Source organism: Bombina bombina, chromosome 8 (genome assembly GCF_027579735.1).
Source record: "Bombina bombina isolate aBomBom1 chromosome 8, aBomBom1.pri, whole genome shotgun sequence".
NCBI lineage: Eukaryota > Metazoa > Chordata > Amphibia > Anura > Bombinatoridae > Bombina > Bombina bombina.
This window is the reverse complement of record NC_069506.1, coordinates 209,893,833-209,904,571: the sequence shown is the minus strand read 5'-3', so window position 1 is coordinate 209,904,571 and position 10,739 is coordinate 209,893,833. Positions and strand designations below refer to the sequence as shown.

General features: G+C 36.5%; 1 long non-coding RNA gene across 1 annotated transcript in view; it reads left to right on the top strand.

The window, feature by feature from the left end:
* Positions 1–2,481: 2,481 nt before the first annotated feature.
* LOC128638731 (uncharacterized) overlaps positions 2,482–10,739 on the top strand; it is a 30,396-nt gene continuing 22,138 nt past the window's right edge. Inside the window, exons 1-2 of the long non-coding RNA XR_008399120.1 lie at positions 2,482–2,695; positions 2,932–3,138. This is a non-coding gene — a long non-coding RNA (uncharacterized LOC128638731). The remainder of the gene's footprint in view (positions 2,696–2,931; positions 3,139–10,739) is intronic.

Genomic DNA, 10,739 nt, shown 5'->3' with positions numbered 1-10,739 from the left:
TAATAGGGGTTGTATATGAGATTGCACAGAGTACACAGCAAATGTTTTGAAAAAGCCACTAGCTTGTTGCCTTATCTGGTGCATTCAGGGCTTCCATAGCAACACTGAAAGGCTTCATTTGAAGAGCAACTACATTAAAGGAACAATAAAAATACATCCTCCCGGAGTCATGTGAACGCTAAACAAGGAATTTAGCAGAAATAAAACTTCCAGTTACTACCTGGTCTCTTGCTTGAAGGTATTCAGTTAGTCCTTCAGGCTGTGGATAAAGTTGTTTATAACTGTTAAAGGGATACTAAACCCATTTTTTGTATTCATGATTCAGACAGGGCATGCCATTTTAAAGAGAAACTCAAGTCAAAATTAAACTTTCACAATTCAGATAGAGCATGCAATTTGAAACAACTTTCCAATTTACTTCCATTAAAAACATGTGCACAGTATTTTTATGTTTACACTTTTTGAGTCACCAGCTCCTATTGAGCATGTGCAAGAATTCATAAAATATACGTATATGCATTTGTGATTGGATGATAGCTGTCATGTGATGCAGGAGAAGAGGAAATAGACATTACTTTGAAATTTGTCAGAAAAAAATCTGCTACTCATTTGAAGTTCAGACTAAGTGCTATTGCAGTGTATTTTTATCATGCATTTGTTGATTATGCAAATCTACTGTATTTACTGGTCCATTAAGCAACTTTCTAATTTACTCCTATTATAAAATTTTCTTCATTCTCTTGCTATCTTTATTTGAAAAAGCAGGAATCTAAGCGTAGGAGCCGGCCCATTTTTGGTCCAGCACCCTTGATAATAGTAGTAAATTAGAAAGTTGCTTAAAAACACAGTAAATGTAAAAAATAATGTTAAATAATTTTGCACATAGTGCAGAATTATGTAACATTATCTTAGCGACAGCTTTAAAAATCTAAAGATTTTAGAGATTTTGCCCCTCAAAGTTGCAGTTACCTGGTCTCCTCTCCAGGCTGTGTCTTCTTTTTCAAAAGTGCGTTGCGGGCACGCTATTGAAATGAAAGTAGTTCGCTCCTTCTACCAGACCAGAGTGGGAGTGCGCTACATTCAGTTCAATAGCTGGATCAAAGTGTGATATTCTCAATGTGTATTTGTCAGGTAGGTGTGTGTGTGTTTGTGCACTTGTAACAAGCAGAGTAGTTAGTACATACATTCCTGCATGCGGCATACAGAAAGGTATATGTGTTTTACATCTCAAAATGTGTAACAAATAACATTATATATATATGTTGTGTGAAAAGTGGAAACAACAGTGGGCAAAATACTCTAAAAATCTCTCAACTTTCTTTATCTTCAGCATTTCCTATGTTCATTTATAAAGTTGATTTACTACAGCTTACTCATTTTCCTACTGGAATTTGCTGGGGATATTGGGGTTGGATTTTGCTGGGGATATTGGGGTTGGATTTTAAAGAATTTTGACGCTACCTCCTATTCCTTCACTACAGCCCTTATAGCCCTTGTTTTTGCAGCCCCCCTGAAAAAGCAGAACTTAGAATGTGTTGCCATAGTTTATATGGTCCCCTGCTTCTGGTGGGTAGAGTACAGCAGGGAGATGATAACTTGCAACCTTATCTCAACCTACCATGTGGCACTGGATAATAGCTATACATTTCTATATGGCCCTTGAGGCTTCTAAAATATTGATCTGCAGATCCATGTGTTAAGAAGTTGCAATACCATGTACACTACATTACATAGAAACATATCTAATCTCTCATTTTTTCCATAGTGAGTCAGCTACAAGCAGGAACATAGGAACTAGGGAATCTGAACATGCTTGGAAGTCAAATGAAGCAGGAGAGGGCTGGTAGTGAGTTTTGTGGAGTGCCTGTTCTTGGGCAGTAATTGTGACATAGATTACTTTGTTATTTCACAATTGCCAGCATCACTTGCCAAACCTGCTACATCAATTTCATTGTTATTATATGCAGCTAATTCACTAAAGCTCACTCATCTCTCAATTATTTAGTGAGTGCAGTGCATTCAGTAACACAGGAATCGGTGTCGCTAAAATGAATGTTTATAAAATCTAATGTGTACCTGTGACCTTCAGACTAGTAGCAGCTGGTAACTCTGAATTTACTTCATAATGTGAATCAGTTTACATACAGTACAGGGAAGGACAGCCTTTTCATATTTATTATTTTTTGGACCACAGTATAGTGCTATAATGATATGTACTAATATGCTGATTTATACAGAAAGATAAACAGAATATTCCAATGTGCCACTTGACTAGACATGTTGTTTATACGAACACATTAATTAAACATGTATCGTTGATTCCAACACAACTATTAGGGTTGCTGAAGCTGAAGGCTAAGTACAACCGCATAATCATGCAATGGCCCCCGGGCTATCACTTGGACAAGTAGATCATGTAGATGTGCAGCCTTCCCTGCAGTTGTTATTACTATACCTGGGGAGGTGACTTTGCAGTTTCAGTCATGTACCCGGAAATAGCTTGTGAGGAAAGTTACTATCATTATCTCTAAAAGGCAAAGCCTGTTCGGTGAGTAAGAGCTGACAGGCACATAAAACCTGGTCATCTGTGATACCCACTAATCAGTGCCCCCCAGCACACACACTGACTCATGCAGGTCGTCTGCAGAATATGATACATTGTATGGTGCAACGTTCTTATCTTCCTGGCCATGTGGTATTTAAAGCAATTTCTATTATTGTGCATAATACACTAGCTCTGGATTAGCTACTGATTATATTGCAATAGCATTACTCAGATATAGGTCATTTATCGCGAAATGATTGTTTCTTTATCCCCTAGTAGTGATTGTTTTCTTTCCTCATCATTGTTTATCCCCCTCAGCTAACAGCAATGGCTGCAAAACAATCCTCTCTGACACCAGAAGGGTTAATCCCGTTTTTTTGAAACAGGTGAAGGGGCGGGGAGAGTATGATAATGACCTGGGTGACGTCACCGTCTGGGAGCAGCTCGCTAGATCGAAACCAGAAAGCTGCTGGAACTGAGATACTGAGAACACCGAGACAAGGGATAGTGCTGGTCAGAGACATCTAGGAGAGCAGCTGGAACCGAGAGGATGTTGTGCCAGGTGTATGTACTTCTCTGTGGGCTATGTGTAGGTGAGTGACAACCCTTATCGACAAGGATAGATTAACCATGCATAACCCAGCTTCCCCTTTAATATAATCAACTTGTAGATCTCACTCTTCCTACCGGTTCCTAATACACGAATATCTATCCTTGTGTACAACCTTGTGGATCACCCTATGTCTTCTCTTCTGTAAAAAATCACCCCTATACATTCTATACTGGTCTACCTTGTATGCAGCCTTATTTAATAACATGTTTATCTTTATGCTTTCTGTGTGTGCACTGTTTAAATTGTGTTTTAATATTTACATTGTGTGTGCCATTCTTACTGCCTAGATACCCGCTGCTGCTATCTGTCCCTCACCCTATTAACCCCTAATTCGAATACTTAACCTTCTGTTCTATCCACACTTACTCATAACCACCTGTCCAAAGTACACTGAAATCTGCTATGGTTTTATATTTACTAACCATTTGCCCCTGCAGAGCTGTAGCTGTAGATCACAACCTCATTAACTCATGGGTTATGTTTCTAAATATCTATGTTTCCAAATGTCTAATGTTAACTGCTTTCATTATGTCATTCTAACTGGTATATGCAGAATAATCCCACATTCAACCAGTCTGTAACACATAATCATTTCCTTCTGTTATTTCTATTTCAATATATAGTTATTTTCTTATATCCTTTGAAACTCGTTTTTATGGTGCTGTACCATTCACATACTTCTCCTTGTCCTGTATACCTTCTGTATGTTCACCATCCCCCCTCTCACTGCCAGTCACACCTATATTCTGACCCCATTCCCTGTATACATTGGTATCCCTCTGTGCTGCCCTATAATCTCATATTTTACCCTCTTCTGTATAAAGCTGACTGGTTTCTGATGAGAGAGTTCAGGAATTCTGAGAATGTCTGTGTAGTAATTAGATGGGGGGGAGGGGGGATCTGCCTTCCATTAGGAGGGGAGGTTATTGTATCTGTGTGTGTGTGAGAGAGAGCGAGAGGGATTCGAGGTCAGAGTCACTTGTACACTAACTGGTTGTCACACCCTGCCAGGAGGAGCTTGCCTGTGTCACTGTTTTTTTTTTTTTACCCCATCCCCCCATCACTGATACTGGACTTTATTGGGTTTTCCCACGAAACAGAGGTTTTTGGTTATAGAATTGCTGTATTGTCTACTATTGTCCTAGTTTATCTATTGTTAAGAAACCATTCTTCAATATACAGTAGCTGTCTTAGTGCAGGTGCAGTATATCTGTATACATATGACTTATTATTATTGAGAGCATCTGCCTGTACTGTCCATTTATTATCCAGATCAGGAGATTGACAGTGATTGCAATAAATATAATAATCTGACAGAGAAAAAAGTGATTGCATTTCACCCCCCAACAATTATTTCTTTTGATCTCAATTTGTAATACACTAGTCTGGTTAAAACTACTGTTATTTCCATATGCTCGTTTTATCTCTACTCTGGAAGTGCTCTGATCTCTTACCATTTGTAATAATGTAGTTTGGAAAGGAATCCAATATAGCAGCAGATAAGATGTACGTACAAAATAGGGGGAAATCGCCTATTGTGACACGTATGATTTTAATGTTTATTAGTGGTTAATGATAAATAAAAGAAACAACAAATTGTTTGGTGTTATTTCCCTAAATTGTAAATCTATTATGCAAAAAAGCAAACAAAAAAACTTTATACAAAGTTTTGTTGACAGTGGAAACAACCGTGTTTTAATTCGGTAAATCCTGAATGAGTTGCTTGTGCATTGCAACATAGTGTAGCACAGTGCTGTAATTTTCTATTTAAAGGGATATTAAACAGAAAATACATACTAGATATGATGTATTCAGTGCAAACATAAGCCTAATAATAATATATATAGATTTATTTTTTCAATTCCATTAGTTGTTAAAGGGACACTGTACCCAAAAATTTTCTTTTGTAATTCAGAAAGAGCATGCAATTTTAAGCAACTTTCTAATTTACTCCTATTATCAATTTTTCTTCATTCTCTTGCTATCATTATTTGAAAAAGAAGGCATCTAAGCTTTTTTTTAGTTTCAGTACTCTGACAGCACTTTTTATTGGTGGATGAATTTATCCACCAATCAGCAAGGACAACCCAGGTTGTTCACCAAAAATGGGCCGGCATCTAAACTTACATTCTTGAATTTCAAATAAAGATACCAAGAGAATGAAGAAAATTTGATAATAGGAGTAAATTAGAAAGTTGCTTAAAATTTCATGCTCTATCTGAATCACGAAAGAAATTTTTTGGGTACAGTGTCCCTTTTAAAATTAAAGATGTTGGTGTAAATATTTTAGTTTCTATACAGTAATGTGCACCGCAATGTTTGAATTTATGTTTTTTATTTACCTCTTTACAATTAGGGACTTGTATAAAGTAGGCGATAAAAGTGAGATCGCAAACAAGATGATGTGGAAAGCCTGATATGTTTTGTGCCTGTCTCTAATTATCCTCATCAGGAGAGAGAAATGGAAAACTTTAGTTCAAACATGGCGGCACCCATTGCTTTATAGAAACTCAGTGCAAATTAGAAACCAACAATTTTATAGTTAAATTACAAACGGTTACAAAATAAGGAATGATACTATCTTGTAAAGATTTTAACTACACATTATTAAACATGTTATATTACAAATACCATACAGTTTAATATCCTTTACGTAGCTGCTTAAAGGGACAGTCTGCAATATAATTTTTATTGTTTTAAAAGATAGATAATCCCTTTATTACCCATTCCCCAGTTTTACATAACCAACACTGTTATATTAATATACTTTTTACCTCTGTGATTACCTTGTATCTAAGCATCTTCTGACCGCCCCCTGTTCACATGACTTTTTATTTATTATCGACTTGCATTTTAGCCAATTAGTGCTGTGTTGCGCTGACTCATAAATAAATCCACGGGCATGAACACAATGCTATCTATATGGCCCACATGAACTAGCAGTCTCTTGCTGTTTTAAGCAAATAAAAACATGTGATAAGAGGCTTTCAGTAGTGGCTTAGAAACAGGCAGAAATTTAATTGGTAGCAAAGGCATTAGCTATCTTATTAAAGAACAATAACAATTTTAGTGTTGACTGTCCCTTTAATAGTGTCAGTTACACCCTTCTATGCTTTCTTGGATATTTAACCTGTGGATCTTTGCTATCATCTCGCACAACCTAAACTATATTAGCTGCACCCAATGATTTTATAGTCTTACCCAAGGCTTGACATATCCCAGATGCTGGGGAGTTGCAACATATTTTATTCATCCTCTTCCCCCCCCCCCCCCTCTATTATTCTACATATATCTATTTAAGGAGACAGATGCCTGGCACATGGGAAGTGTACCCAGCTCATAATATTTTACAGTTCCTAAATTTTGATTTACAATTATAAAGCACTTTGTGCTTGTGGTCATTTTGTTTGTCAAGAAGATGTGGTTTCTAGCATTTTACTTCTGGCTTCTAACCTTTGAGTTATTCTATATCTGTATATTGCCTTCCCTGATAACCGTACACAACAGTAAATGATTCCTAGATCCACCCATGACTTTTTTTTATTTTATTTACTAAGTAGTAATACAAAACAGGAATGTATATACATTTATTTTTTTACTGTTCTAAATATTTATTTCTTATCAACAAACGCCTACTGCCTTTTATAGAATTACTGCTGACAAAAAGGGACATTCTAAAGCAAAATACTTTTTCCATTACTGACTGACTCATGTGTTTAGTCACCTCCCATTTAAAGAACTACTTAGGGGCTGCAAGCATTGTAGCTCCTGAACAGAACATATTTGTTGATAGGTGGTCATGTACAGTTGCGCTTCTAATTGCCTGTGTTCTGCTTGGGAGCTGCAAGCATTTATAAACGCATTTGTAAGCTTGTGCCAGCAATTCAAAATTACATGCTAATGAATGTAATTATTTGCTTTGGAATGTCCCTTTAAAAAATTAAACTCAATTTAATACCCCATATAAACTTTAATCATCAAAGAAGACTACAGTTGTTTTTTTTCCCCTCTATCCATTTTGTCTGCCTCTCCAATAAATTAAATTTGGATATTTTTAGTTTTTCCACTGCCCCCTTAAGAGGCTGAAGTGCATTCTATTGAAGACAGTATCATATTGCTTGATACTTGCAAGAGCTAATTTTTATATGTCCCTAACTGGCCACAGCAATGGACTTTGTGACCCTGAATTGCAAAGCAATGCAAATATTTACTACCTAAAGGTTAATATCACTGTTTTTCTGATTTTATATTCAGTAGAACCTTTTTCTTTTGTTTTTTTATTTTCTTTAAAGGGACGTGAAACCTAAAACTTTTATTTTATGATTCAGATAGCACATACAGTTTTAACCCTTTCATGAAAGGGTCATTTTGTCTACATCAGAACAACGTTCCGATGTAGACAAATTGAAATCTGCGCAATCGTGCACGTGATTGCGAGATTTCAATGATGAGATCGGGTCAGGGGGGCGTCCCTATGAAGCTTGGCACGCTCTCCAGGAAGCGCCATTGGCTTCAGGATAGCCAAACGGCTCGGACCTTCTATTCCGTCGTACCTGCGCTAAAACCTGGCGTGGTTAGGACGGAATAGAACGCCACAACGACGTTAAAAGGTTAAACAACTTTCCACTTTATTTCTGTTATCAATTTTGCTTTATTCTCTTGGTATCATTCCTTCAAGAGCAGAAATGTACTACTGGGAGCTAGCTGAAATAATTCGTAAGCCTATTATCAGAGTGCAGCCGTCAAACATCAGCTTTAGCTCCCAGCTCCTGAGCCTACCTCAACAAATGATATCAAGAGAACAAAGGAACTTAGATAAGAGGTAAATTGGAAAGTTGTTAAAATTTTGTTCTCTATCTGAATCATGTAAGAAAAATATTGGGTTTCACGTAAAGATTTAAAAAAAAAAAAAAATTGAAACCACCATGTAATCAATTTTAAATGAGATTTTACATAAATGAAATGCTCACTTCTAGGTCATGTTTGCATATTTTCAGGTATGGCCTCTAGTAGACAAAGGTAGGAAACGACTGTCAAAGCGGTAAATCCTGAATTACATACTTGCTCATTTTTGTGACACTGACACAGTGTAGCACAATGTTATAGTTGTCAAATTAACAAGCTGCCTAAGGGCAACTGAGTGTCCTTGTATGCCTTCTTGGATTCTTCATTGATCTTTGCCACTTATTATACTTTAAAAACTACGTACTTAGCTGCACATACAGACTGCAGCTATTGTCTAATCCAAGGCAATTCCAGGAGCTAGGAGTCTCTTGCTCCTAAACATTAATGTGAAGGTAAACTTTGATGAATGAAAGCCCGTTTTTTTTTAAAAATACTATTAAAAACAGGGGCACTTTCATTCATCAAAGTTTACAAAGCAGCCGTTTTAATGAAAACCTTACCTCTCTTCTTTGCACAGCCAGAGCAGCTTCCTCCACCCGGAGATCCTCTCTCCACACGTTTGCAATGACTAATCCAGCTTCCTCCAATCACGGCATGGCCTCAGGCAATGACTAACCTGGGGGGAAAGCTGTGATTGGAGGAAGCTGAATTAGTCATTGATGACGTGTGAAGAGAGGATGTCCGGGTGGGGGAAGCTGCTCTGGCTGTGCAATGAAAATAGGTAAAAAATAATTTTTTTATCAAAACGGCTGCTTTGTAAACTTTGATGAATGAAAGTGACCCTGTTTTTAATAGTATTTTTAAACGGGCATTCATTCATCAAAGTTTACCTTCACTTTAAGGACCACTAAATGCAGTAGAAGTATATCATAAAAAGACAATACAATAAAACTTAATCTGAATTATAAAAAAACAGATTTTTTTTTTTCTGACAATTTCCCCCCCCCATTTTCAGTCTCCCCTGTATCATGTGACTGACATCAGCCAGTCAGAGACTAGTATAGTATACCCTGTGAGCTTGTGCACATACTCAGTAGGATCTTGTTCTTCTGAAAGTCAGAATATAAAAAAAAATGTGCACATTTTGGTAATGGAAGTAAATTGAAAAGTGTCTTTAAAATTGCATTCTCTTTCTGAATTATAAAAGTTTATTTTGACTTGAGTGTTTCTTTATGTTATTTTACATATATCTATATCGAGAAACCTTTGCCTCATCACCCCTAAAATGTGTTCCTAGCTTCTCATTTTTTCTAGCTTTTAAAATGTTGATGTCCTAGTTACTTAAATATTTTGCTCGGTGTGCATACTCAAACAGCAGCCCATAATAGCTTTACGTTAACAATGACTGACCCTGCAACAGTCTACACAGGCATTGTTTAGATCTGAACAGCTCTTGATTTGCAAAAACAAGTAAATTGTGCTGACAAAACCTATAGTGTTAAAATAACATTAAACATCTCTTGGTTTTGTGCAAATTTGTGCTTTGTCCCTCACTCCATAAAGAAGCTAAAAAAGCAAATTTTGTAAGCTACAAATGCTGCAAAATAAATAGATGGTTTAGGGCAGTTTGCAGCATTTTGAACAGCAAGGTTCCGAATCTTGCTTTTTGGCCTCTCAAGTGAATTTGGAATGATGCCTTTTTAAATACACAGAAGAGGTGTTTTAATAATGCCCCTTAAAGGGACACTCAGGTCAAATGAAATTTTCATGATTCAGATACAGCATGTCATTTTAAACAACTTTCCAATTTACTTCCATTAAAAAAAATGTGCAGAGTCTTTTATTATTACACTTTTTGAGTCACCAGCTCCTAATGATCATGTGCAAGAATTCAGAATATACGTATATGCGTTTGTGATTGACTGATTGCTACACATGGTACAGGGGGAGTGGAAATATACATAACTTTGAAATTTGTTAGAAAAAAATCTACTACTCATTTGAAATTTAGAGTAAATGCTATTGCATTGTCTTGTTATCTTGCATTTGTTGATTATGCAAATCTACTGTGTTTACTGATCCTTTAAATACATGAAGAATAGTTTATGAAATATTTTAAATTTAAAGTGGACAATTACATTTTCTAATTTGTTAAAGTATGTCATTTTGACACTAGCTACCTGGCAATGCTCCCCCATCCACAAATGTTTTAAACACATAATTAAAGTACTTCTCGGGAGCTGCAGAGAAGCAGTCCAGAACTGAAGATTCTGTTAGCCAAAACAGAAATGGTAGTTGCACAGCTGGATTATGCAAACTGCTGCTGATGATGATTGGATCAGCAGCCATGTCCACTCAGAACCAGCAGTGCTCTGCAGCTCCTGAAAGGTACTTTCCCTATGTGTTTAACCCCACAACAGAATTGCAGGATCACTAGTGTTAAAATGACATGTTCTAATGAAAAAGAATTTGTCACTTTTTTCACTATAATGACCCTTTTTAATGTTCCTTTAATAGAATTTATGATCAAAGAAAAATACCATTAGCAAATGTTGGATTTTCACCCACAATAATTGTCTGATCTTTAGAACTGCAACAACTAATCAGCATAATCAATTATGAAAACAGTTGTCAACGAATCTCATAATCAATTAGTTGGTTTGCAATTAGTTGATCTGTGCACAGCACCAGCTGCTTCACTCCGATGAGCTCCTGCACATGGTATTGTGTTTTATG